At 40.0% G+C, this 11,143-nt stretch overlaps 1 long non-coding RNA gene across 1 annotated transcript; it reads right to left on the reverse strand.

The window, feature by feature from the left end:
• Nucleotides 1–1,614: 1,614 nt before the first annotated feature.
• LOC117188902 lies at nt 1,615–2,614 on the reverse strand. Its single transcript, XR_004472951.1, has 2 exons — nt 1,879–2,614; nt 1,615–1,814 (listed from the first exon to the last, which is right to left on the reverse strand). It is a non-coding gene; the product is annotated as an uncharacterized LOC117188902 (long non-coding RNA).
• Nucleotides 2,615–11,143: the final 8,529 nt, after the last annotated feature.

Here is an 11,143-nt window from a genome sequence, read left to right on the forward strand (position 1 = left end):
AGTTAAATTAAATATATTTCATTTTAAAATTCATTTATTTCATATTTAAAATAAATAAATCAAAAAAAAAATATTTTTTATTTAAAATCAATATTATTCACAGATAAATTAAATATATTTCATATTTAAATTCATATATTTAATATTTTAAAATAAATAAATAACAAAAAAAAATGTATTTTCTTTTTAAAAAGAAATATTTTTTATAGATAAATTAAATATATTTCATATTTAAAATTCATATATTTAATATTTAAAATAAATAAATCAAAATAAAAATATATATTTTCTATTTAAAATAAATATTATTCACAGTTAAATTAAATATATATCATATTTAAAATTCATATATTTCATATTTAACATAAATATATTTCATAATTAAAATAAATTTGATTCATACAAAAAAACATTTTCATACTTAGATTTAATATCTTTCCTACAAATTTAATTTATTTCTTTTATTTCAAAGAGTTTAATATATAGATTAAAATTTTTTGTTAGATAAAAATGAACTCTATTTATTTTCATTATGTTTATATTTAAAAAACGAATCTTTAATTTAAATTCGATTTTTTCTCTAAGCGTATTCAAGCAGAGCTCTAATTTAAATGTGGGTTTACAAATATATTGTCTTAATTTAAAAACAAATTAAAGATTTCTTAAAGATACCCTCTGCAAAGAGCTACAAAATAATAGTAGAATGGGTAAAAAGAATGCCCTCCTGAATGGGTAAAAGGTAGAAGAATAATCTCCCCCCGAATGGCTAAAAGGCACAATAATGAACCCTGCTGAATGGCTGAAATCCAGTCTCAATTTGGCAATTTAGAATTGTTTTGTGGCGTGTGTGTGTGTTTGCGGTCGACATGGGAACGTGTCTGGAATTAAACTCGTATTTTGTGTTTTTTGTTTTGTTTTTTTTTTTTCTAATGAAATCAAAGCGAGTGAATGCGGCAATCGAGTTTGAAGCTGAAAAAGGAGCCCCCCGGATAGGGGGGGATGTGATGTGTGTATATGGGCGAAAGTACATAAAGTTTATCGGGTATTAAATGCAGTTTCCAATCCTCACTTGTACAAATTTTCGTCGAGTTACAACTTACTTGTAGCCCTGCAGTCCTGCCTGCGCTCATTGCTCATTGCTCACTTCGGTCCGTACTTACTTACTTCCGCCTTCTTCGGTGGCCAACGAGGCGTTGGATTTTTAGCCGAGTTCTGGAGTATACACACGCGGTGGGAGAGAGCGAGAGAGGGGGTTGTGGGGGTTGTGGGGGCATCTGTAAGCTGTATTTAAAGTTTGCTTAAAGTTTTTAATTTAAATTGCAATGCTAGTGCCGGAGCGAAACGGTTGTGGCTGCCTCATTGCCTGGCACCTTGATTGACGCAATGAATGATTGCCGGGATGCTGCTGGCGTTGGCTGCTTGGGCTTTTTGCCCAAAAAGTTCGGGCTTTGAATTTATGCACCTGACACTTTCCAGCCAATAAATCGCGCCTCCGATTGGGTCTACAACCAGGGGATTCTCTGCCTTCGACTGGAACTGCCGCCGACATTTCGGTTGAAGTCATTTAGAGTGGGAATCTATCAAACAAATTGATGGAAAAAGGTCTCTTAGAGGTAGAGTTTTACCAAGGAATTATCGTGTACACTTTATTCGCCTTCGCACTTGTATAAAAACTACGATTCAATAAAGTATGCATTAAAAAACAAGTCACACATCGAAAATCTGCCTAGAACGGAGCAGACCCCCCTCCAGGAGGAGTCAAAGCAACGTCCATTTCCGAGTGGAGAGCACGAGTTGGTTCACGTGGCACCTTGCTGTTAGATGGAAGGAAATCACTTGTTCAGATCAAACATATTTAAATGTTTTTGAAGTGCTTACCAAATTTCGATCTGCTTCAAAATGGCTAACTACTTCTTGTACCCGGAGGAACGCGAGAAGCTCAACAACTGGCTCCAGAAATGGGACATCGACTACCGCACTCGATGCACCAGTTCCGAGATGCCATGTCCGTTGCCAGGCTAGTGGAAAGATACACAAGGATCTTGTGGATCTCAGCTTTTACAGAGCCTGCACCAGCGTGCCGACGATGCAGAACAACTGGAAGATATTCAAAATTCACCGGAGATGGGGAGTTTCTCGAATGAATTTGGTTATCTCTAGTATTTTTTAGGGATTATCCGGTATAACACCATGCAACACCAACCAAACGAACCATAAACACACCAAAGAACTAAACAAGCGAATTGAAAGGCGCTTTGGTATCTTTTGGGATTAAGGTCTCGTCTGAAATCTTGAAATGTCCATGGCTCTGCTTCAGAATTCCCCACGCCAGGCCCCTCTCCAGGGAAATGTCCACTGCTTCGCACAGGTGTTCCACGTCGTTAAAGCGGGGATTCTTCAGTTCGCACATCTCCATGATTACTTCGTTCTTGGAGGCCACGCCCACACTTTGGATGTGTGCCACAACATCCTCGGCCATAGAATGGCAGATACGAGTGCGACTTGTCTTGTTTTCGATACTCATTTCGCACTAATTTACTAAAATTTCGTTAAAATTCAGTTCTACACAAAAGATTGTTTGTTTTCGACTAGAAAATGGAATAGACTGCCAGTGGAGAGGAACTGAAAATTCCCAGAAAACTAGATGAAGAAAATGAGCATAGAGCAGCAGGAAATCGACTGTCAAGACCCCATTCGAAGAGGTCCTTAAATACTCCCGACAGATAGGCCAAATGCATCTCATCAAGGATTCAGATAAAACATCTTCTTGGCCTCCGTTTGAGGTACTTTTTCCTCAATTCCCGCAACAAGAACCACTTGAAGCTTTCTGTTTACCGTGGCTGCCATTCCCCATTCCCCATTCGAATACCCATTCTGTTGTTTCTGCTGTAAGTGGGGTAGGGGGGGACGCCCTCCGTGGGGACTGCTGCAGTGGAGCACTCAGCCATGTGTGAATGTTGTTTTATTTTATTTTCTGTTGCTGTTTTTGCCTGCAAAAAAAAGTTTTCTAGTTGTGAAAAAAGTTTGCAATGATGCCCTATGCAAAGGGGGTACTCCTGTTTCTGTGTTCCCGTAGGTGATGTTTTTTCGTTGAATTTCTCGAGGGCATTCCGCACTTCGTTCAGTTCTTTCTCTTCCTGCTTGCCGAGATTCTAGCTGACATTTGTATTAATTATTGTCTCAGGTTTATTTAATTTTCAATTACAACTTTGTTTGGATCCTAAAAATATATCTGTATTACATTTACTTTGCTGGATTCCCAAGACTGTAGCCGCAAGACAAACCTTTAAAATATTGGGCAAACCCCTGACCCAATGACCCGCAATCAATTTGTTTGCATTAAAGCGATCTCTCAACAGCCACAACAACAACAACAACCACGCCCACATCTCCCACGCAGACAAAAGAGGAGACACTGCAGATCGAAGCTAAAGTTAAAGTTAAAGTCGAAACAAGACGTGATTTATCGGCCAGGCCGAGACACACACGAAGGCAGGCCAGCCGTTTCGGGCCAACCTTTTGTAATGATAGCCGGTGCCGGCCCGAGGAGAGCCCCATAATTGCTGGTGGCTGGGGCTCTGCTCGAACTTTGACTTGCAGATGGGTCCGTCTCCGTCTGGGCCGAAATGGCCTCTAATGAATGGCTTTTGGCACGAAATGAGTTGTGTGACAGACAGACAGGTGGGTCCATCTTTTGCAGAGAAGAAATTTCCATATCTGAGAACCTTTTTCGCCTGCTTGTTGAATAGATCTATTCCAGTACTATACCGACCATAAATCTGCACTTTTTTACAAATGCATTCCATTATTTGAAGCCATTCCTTTTACAGGAGTTCCCCCCCCACTGCGGTCAATGGCTTCTTTGCGCCAGAAAAAATAGCCATGTTTATTTATAATATCTCACTATGATAGGGAGAAGTCCTGCCACGTCTTAACGAACACACAAATCATTTCTCAATCATGTCGTCAGCGGGTGAGAGAGAGAGAGAGACAGAGGGAGATTGCTTGAACAATTTGCAACGCGCGGACACGCAGTGCCCTGCCTTACCCGCCCCTTTGGCTGCTTTTCATTACATATTTATTTTCATGTTTATTTATTTTCCGTTTGGCTTTTCCCGCACTCCCCATACCACCCCCCTCTGTTGAGGTCCATCCATACTTAATGTGGATTTAAAATGCGTGCTCATGCAATTTCTCACACAAATCCTTTTATTGCACATTTGGCTTATGCCGGGGGTTTACGTACCAATTTCGTACGCCTTGTGGCCACGCCACGCCCCCCTATCTGGACCAGCCATCGCTTGAGGGCCAACAGCCAGCCGCCTACTTTATTGGTCACATAACAAAAGATTACAACCAACAGAGAAACACACACACACACAGGCACACAAGAAGAGACTCGAAAAGAGAGCAAGAGAGGAAATGAGAGGAAGGCGGAAGCCCAAAATTCGTTTCGGACCTTGTCCGTACTCCTGCTCCTCCTCCTCCTCCCCTCTGGTGATAGGAATCTTTATGTCTACGTGGTTATAAAAATATGATGAGAATTTTATTTATATAATATTACAATTTTGTTTGGCTCTGCTCTCTTTTTGCTGGCATTTTGGTTTCTGGTTTGTTGATTGTGCGGGCGATTTTATTGCAGAGTCCCCCGAGTGCGGGTGACACAATGTTCGTTCCAATTTAATACTGAGCCGAAAATTAGAGAAAACTATAAGGATCCTTAACTGGTGGAGGAGCCAACTACTTTTTCAATAACGACACAGAAACATGTGAAAGAGCATAGTTGTTGTTTCGGAGTACTACAAATAGTGCCTCCTAGTATGTGCAGTATTTTATTTGTATATTTTTCTACAATTTGTACGCTACTTTTCTAGTATTTTCTGGTATTACCCAATATTTTGTACTCCTGGTAGTTCCTTCTTGGTAACTAGATTATTCTAGTATGTCTAGTATTATTTATAGTATTTTTAACAATTTTTTGTCTCTTGTAGTTTTATTTTTTTTTTCTAGTATTTTTCTGATATATTCAGATGTTTTTTCTGGTTTTTAAAAGTAGTTTTGCTGGTATCTCTTCTAGTTGGTCTAGTATATTCTGGTAATTTTATAGACTTTTTGTTTGTTTCTAGTATTTTTTCTGATAGTTTCAGGTATTTTTCTAGTATTTTTATAGGTAGTTTTGCTATGATATATTCTAGTATGTGCAGTATTATTTTTCAGTATTTTCCAGTATATTTTCTGGTATTTTTCCGATATTTTCTAGTATTTTTATAGTTTCTCTTCTAATATCGTTAAAATGCTGACATTCTTCTTTTTAAAAATAATCTTGTTCTTAAATTAACATATGCTCACATTTACTTGGTTTTTTCAGGACCCTCGGTCAAGAACATGGCTTTATGCAGTGCCTATCAAAATGGTAAGTAGGATTAGGATTGCTTGTTGGCCTATGCAAGATTGCCCCATTTTAACGATTATATCACAATTGAAACTCCTGGCAGTTGACTTTCGCTGGCAAGGGCACTTTATTCCGACTTTTCCCCGTCCGAAAATAAAAGCTACAAAGAAGCATAAGATTGGCCAGATGGAAAACTGTGAAAAATCAGGCAGCTGGAAAAAAGAAATGTTTAATAAATTAAACGAAAAAAAGTAAAGGAAAGGAAGCAAGCAAATGTCGACAGCACAATGTTCATGAAAATTTCAAAGCGACGATAGACAGCGCTGAGAGCGAGAGTCTTCCTCCCAGCATCGCAACTCCCTTGAAGATTCTGTCCATATAGGAGCGGAATCTGTAGCATGTGCACGGAATGTTGATGGAGCGATGGCGGGGCGTGCAGGGGAGTCACGAGAAAGCTGGGAAAGCTACCATCCATGCAGCGGAAAGAGCTCTTCAAATATTCAAAAGTCATTCCATTACTAAAATGACTTGAAAATGTTTCTGCCGCTCGCTGCAGCGGAGTGAAACACAAGCGAAAGAGCATTGAATTCTTGTCTTTATTTTATTATTTCCACCCCACCTCCCCTCTGATACTGCTGTGCTGTCTGTTCTGCATTTGGTGTAAAAATTCAATGACATTTCCTTTGTAGCGAATTTGCCGGAGATGCTGACTCTGCTGCGATTTCAATATATGTATGTTTAGCTGCCTGGCCCCGTCCTTTTTATACATACCGAATATTTTGGCAGCCTGACAGTCTGGGGCATCGAGTCTGCACTGACTGTCGACTGTCGGCTCGGATGGCTCCAAGGGAGTTGCAGCAGCCCCAAAAGAGGCGCCAGTTGGACGCCAAATGGAGGCCAAGAAGATGTTTTATCTGAATCCTTGATGAGATGCATTTGGCCTATCTGTCGGGAGTATTTAAGGACCTCTTCGAATGAGTATCGCACTCGTATCTGCCATTCTATGGCCGAGGATGTTGTGGCACACATCCAAAGTGTGGGCGTGGCCTCCAAGAACGAAGTAATCATGGAGATGTGCGAACTGAAGAATCCCCGCTTTAACGACGTGGAACACCTGTGCGAAGCAGTGGACATTTCCCTGGAGAGGGGCCTGGCGTGGGGAATTCTGAAGGAGAGCCATGGACATTTCAAGATTGCAGACGAGACCTTAATCCCAAAAGATACCAAAGCGCCTTTCAATTCGCTTGGTTAGTTCTTTGGTGTGTTTATGGTTCGTTTGGTTGGTGTTGCATGGTGTTATACCGGATAATCCCTAAAAAATACTAGAGATAACCAAATTCATTCGAGAAACTCCCCATCTCCGGTGAATTTTGAATATCTTCCAGTTGTTCTGCATCGTCGGCACGCTGGTGCAGGCTCTGTAAAAGCTGAGATCCACAAGATCCTTGTGTATCTTTCCACTAGCCTGGCAACGGACATGGCATCTCGGAACTGGTGCATCGAGTGCGGTAGTCGATGTCCCATTCCTGGAGCCAGTTGCTGAGCTTCTCGCGTTCCTCCGGGTACAAGAAGTAGTTAGCCATTTTGAAGCAGATTGGGGGTCTGCTCCGGATTAGGCAGATTTTCGATGTGTGACTTGTCTTTAATGCATAGTGTATTGGTCATTTATATGGAAGTTCCTCTCTGACGGATCGTTTCAACGCAAATTAAAAATATGGATAATAAAATTTACAAAATTATTCCTTGGTAAAACTGTTTCAGAAGTATTTTACTGGTGTTTTTAAGGCATTTTTTTTATACAAATTATGTGCCAAGTATTATTCTAGTTTCTCACGTAGTTGTTATTTTGTATAATATTAAGTATTTGTTGTAATTTTTTGCATTATCGAGTATTTTTGCAGTATTTTACTCGAATTTTTTTATTTGAACTCATCTCATGATGTATACCTGATATTTATCAGCTGTTTTTTGCTATTTTTATTATTATTTTTCTCTTATTTTGTGGTATTGTCTGGTATTTTTTGATATTTGTAGTATTTTTTTGTATTTATTGTTCAAATCCATATGGTAAGAATTTAACTGCCTTCTACTCTACTTAAAATCGAATTGAAATCCTTTTAAACAAAGACCAGATCCCCAGCCTATTTTCGGTTTCTTGAGTACACCCAAGGAGTGTTTGAAGGGCTTTGTGGCTCCTGTTGTTGCCGCAAAACAACATCCTGGCGTAGAGTTTGCTCCTAAAGTACAAGTTTTTGTGTCGTTCGTCCCTGAAAGTGCGGTAATTGATGTCAAAATGTCAATTACCCAAAATGTTCTTAAAACACTTCGGGTTTGGGGACGGCAAAATGGCACTCAAGGAGTGCCCAGCAAGAGATGCCTGACAGGAGCCAAAGGATGGGGGAAACAATGCCAAAATCGATGGCCTGGCCCTAAAAGTGTTTAATTGGCTTTGTGTGGCCCAAGCCACACATAAAAATACTCGGATTTACCGAGTATACCGTTTCCCCAGACTCCCCCCCTGCCCCCCTTTCAATCCTGCCTTTTTGTCAGGACTTGAAATTAAAAAAATGGCAAGGACAAAAGCCTAAATTGCAGTCCACAGTGAAAATAAGGATAAAGAAAAAAAAGTATTAAAAAAAAACAAAACCAAAGACCTTCCTCCTTCCTCTCCGGCAAAAGAGGAATTTTTCTTCGAATGCGTTTCGCACAAACGGAATGGTCTTTCAATTTCATTTTTCATTTTCCTGAATTCATTAAACGTAATTACGTAATCACAAAAGGATCCAGAGAGAGTCCAGAGTCCAGAGTCCAGGTCCGAGGCATTCCCTTTGTTCCATGCCTCCGCCTCCGCCTCCTCCTCCTCCTCCCCCCCCCCCGAAAGGCATTCAGTCGTCCGTTCGTTGGCTTTGGGCCATTGAAATCGGAATATTTAATTGATTAGGAAATGAGTTTGAGCCGTCGCGATTGCAGGCAGGAAGGCAGCCAGGCAGCCAGGCATCCTCTTTGGCTTTTGTGGCTTTCGAGATATTCCATTCAGCAGATGAATAATTAGCTGATCGTACGCATAAGCTTTTGAGTTTTTCCTTCAATCAGAAAAGGGCCGATGCTGGGAATATGAATGCCGGCCCACTGTCGCCTATCTAGGCGCTCCTGCCCCTCCTTTGGCTCGTTGTATCTATGCCAAAAGCATGTCTAATCATCACAAATGTGGTCCACTAAGGCATTAACAGACCGCAGCATTAGGCTCTGGGTCTGGGGGGCGGAGGGGTCGAGTAAGTGCCATATAAAATGGTCGTAACATTTCACGTGCCATGAAAAACATCCCCACACACACACGGGAATCTCTTCGTCTTCGTCTCTGTCTCTGTGGATTTGCTTACGCACACCATAAGAAACACTTTTAACCTGCAGGCCGGACAAGGACGCTCTCTCCCACTCAACAGGCAATACAAATTGCCTACTAAACAATTTATCTCAATTCTTGACAAACAAAAACACACACAAAAAAGGAAAATCAATTCCAATTTTCCTAGCGATACTCTGGCCCGTAATCAAATATAATTTTTAACTATTTACGAGTACATTGGCATACATTTCCCATATAAATTATTAACATTAATGCCCCGCACGGGCACTGCCACTCGACACCACCATACGATGCCACTGGGAGGCAGGGGCAGGGGGGTATAAATAATACGAACCCATAAGCGAAATGAAAGTGCCTCAGACTCAAGCTCCTCCCCCAACGCCCTCCACAATAATTGAGTGATCATAAATATGTGAGCATCGGCTTTGCCAATACTCGTGCTCGGTTTTTCCTTTGTTGGGGGCGGACTTTTCCCTCCCTTTTCTATTGTAAGTCGTAGAAAAAGATTAGCTCTGGCCTCATGGGGGAGTGGAGTGGAGTGGAGTCTGCAGAGACATTAATGGGTATATCCCCATGGCTGTGGCTTCCCCCACCGCCACAAAAGTCAACACTTGGCTAGGCCCCTCCTGCATGAATATTTCAAGACGCCAGTTTGTCCGCAGAACAACTTTTGTCGCAGTTTTTATGCGGTTCCTGATTTTTGCGATTTTTGTGGCCACAAGTTTTGTGGCTATCCAGGATATCCAGGAAATCTTTCAGGGGATACTTTGGATACATATGTATGTGAACCATTTGTGCTATAATTTGAATGGATTTAATGAAGATATAAAATTCTGGATAATGGATAAAATGCTTAAGAAAAGGTCCCTTAGATTCCAGAGTGTTTTTGGGAATATTTCCAAGGGAATTTATTGGCGGTAAGGCAACAATTTAAACAGATTTAATAAACATTTAAATGACTTCTGTTAGTTGTTTTTTGCAGAGCAATTCTTAAGAAAAGGTCCCTTAGATTCCAGTGCTTTTTTATTTTAGGAGTATTTCTTGGGGGCAGATTAAGGCAATAATTTAAACAGATTTAATTAATACACTAAGTTTTTTATTTGTTAATATAATTGTTAATTTTTCAGAGTCGTTCTTATGAAAATATCATAGGGTTTACCTAGAATTTTTAGGAATATTTCCAAGGGAATTTCTTGGGAATGCTTGTAGATTTATACATAAATTTAAACAGATTTAATTAAAGTACAAAAGCGTTTTTATTAGTTACAAAAATAGTAGTTTTGTAAAGCCTTTTTCAAGAAAATATTCCAGGGCTTTTCTAGATTTCGAATTTTTAGGAATATTTCCAAGGGAATTTCTTGGAGACATTTGTAGGTTTTTGCTATAATTAAAACATATTTAATTGATTTCTAAATTTCTTCTATTAGTTATTCTAATTGTTGTTTTTTTTAGATAAATTCTTAGGAAAAGTTCTCTTAGATTTCAGGGCCTTTCTAGATCTCAAATTTTTAGGAATATTTCCAAGCGAATTTGTCTTTAAAACGTGTCCGTTTATGCATTAATTTAAACAGATTTAATTGCTTCCATTTGTTAATCAAAATTGTTGATTTTTTTAGAGCAATACTTAGGAAAAGTTCCCTTAAATTCCATTTAAAATGCTTTCCCTAAAAACTTTCCCAAGCCCAAACCCTGAGACTCGAACCTCTAGTTAGTCACATCTAAAAATACTTAAAGCACAGACACGATTCTCCAGCGAGACTGCAATTAATTATGGAATCAATAAATAAATTTAAATACGCAGAGATTTTCGGCTGAGGTTGAGGTTTACCCTTTTCCCACCTGAAAAGATATAGATTTTTCCTCTACGAATTTTTCCCGAATCGAAAACTTTCAGCATTTCCATTTAACATGGATTTTTGCTTCCTCTGGCTGTGGACGGGCTTGTGGCATGATTCTTAATGCAGTTTCCTTGTTATCTGCCTGCATTTGAATGCCGACGACTGTCTGGGAGGTTTGCCGCGAGAGATGCGACGCGGCATGCAATGTGTGGCATGAGGCAGGCGGCACTGCCTCTACCTCCTACCTCCACTGGCAATTAGTCAAATTTCATTGGGCTTGACTTGGTTGCGGCCTTTGTTTTTATTTTATTTGTTGATTTTATTTAATATTCAGGCCAGAGGAAGGGGCTCACTCGAAGACCGGTTTGACCTGACCTTTCCTTGCCCTGCCGCTGCCCCTGCCTCTGCCCTTCATTTTTAAGGGGCCCACTCGTGCGTTGCGTATCTAAATCTTAATTGTTTGAAACCCTTTTTTTAGGGGGGGATAAGGATAACTGCTTACAAATTGTTGAGGGCATATTTTCCCAAAGAGTGTGTCTGCAGGTG

The sequence above is a fragment of the Drosophila miranda genome, chromosome 4 (genome assembly GCF_003369915.1).
Source record: "Drosophila miranda strain MSH22 chromosome 4, D.miranda_PacBio2.1, whole genome shotgun sequence".
Lineage (NCBI taxonomy): Eukaryota > Metazoa > Arthropoda > Insecta > Diptera > Drosophilidae > Drosophila > Drosophila miranda.